General features: G+C 44.4%; 1 protein-coding gene across 1 annotated transcript in view; it reads left to right on the top strand.

Moving 5' to 3' along the window:
* The first annotated feature begins 451 nt into the window (after positions 1–451).
* The window catches only part of man2a1 (mannosidase, alpha, class 2A, member 1), a 20,180-nt gene continuing 19,608 nt past the window's right edge, over positions 452–1,023 (top strand). Inside the window, 1 exon segment of the mRNA XM_017303315.1 lies at positions 452–696. The gene's annotated coding sequence lies outside the window, so the exon portion shown is untranslated.

Below are 1,023 nucleotides of genomic sequence, written 5' to 3' on the forward strand. Positions count from 1 at the left end.
AAACATCCCCCCCCCCACGAATCGGTGCGCAGATTCAAAACATCTACAATAGTGATAATAACATTAATAATAAAATAAGTAGCCTGTAGATTCTTTGTTGATAAAATAACAATTGAAAGGTTGAGAACTCTTTATATTAAACTCCATTTTAAATTTATCCCTCAGAAGAAGAATTCGCTTCAACATGGATGACAATAGAAGCTCATTTTGTGAAAGTGATGCTGAAGCAATAGACCATATACCTGTTTAGAAAAGTGGATCAAATCAAAAATCTATTTCTGTAGATCTGGTGACCTGTGGAGGAAAACCAAACAATGTAGAAACTTAATATTCATTCATGAACAAAGTGCTGACATCATCTCCACTTTTTAAACCGTTTTATCTGAATTCCAGTTAAATCTATTAATGGGAATATTAAAAAAAAAAACAAAGTTTCCGCCCAGGTAGTGACGTCAGCGCTGCGCTGAGTCAGCGCGTGCAAACCGGAAACAAAACAGAGCGCAGCGCGCAGCCGCAGTAGCAGGCTGGGCTCGTGACGTCCTGCGGGTGAAACTTCTCCAACTTTTGTTTTAATTTGGAAAAACTTTAGTTCCCCCCGTTTCCTGTCTTCATGATCAGTTAACCTATTCTGACGTCACACAGGTGAAGGAGCGCGAGGGCTGCTGCCGACTGGACCAAACCGGAAGTGAGCTGCAGGTAAAGTTTGGAAACCAAATTCCATCCCATAATTAAGGAGGAGCTGGCGGCTTTATTACTAACTTCACTATGAGCGGAAACACCTGGTACCTGCGGTACCACAGCCTGGACCCGCCAGAACCAGAACCAGAACCAGAACCAGAACCAGAACCGGCTTCCAGCTCCAGGAATCCTCACGTTTCCAGCCGCAGTGCAGATCTAGAAACCTAGATCTGCAGCTCAGGACTGACTGAGGCGCAGTGTGACGTCATAGCGTCACACTATACGTCATCACCCGCACGATGACATCACAGGCAGAAAACCAGACCAAATCCTCTGGAACACCGG

This window comes from Poecilia reticulata, unplaced genomic scaffold (genome assembly GCF_000633615.1).
Source record: "Poecilia reticulata strain Guanapo unplaced genomic scaffold, Guppy_female_1.0+MT scaffold_241, whole genome shotgun sequence".
NCBI classification, from domain to species: domain Eukaryota; kingdom Metazoa; phylum Chordata; class Actinopteri; order Cyprinodontiformes; family Poeciliidae; genus Poecilia; species Poecilia reticulata.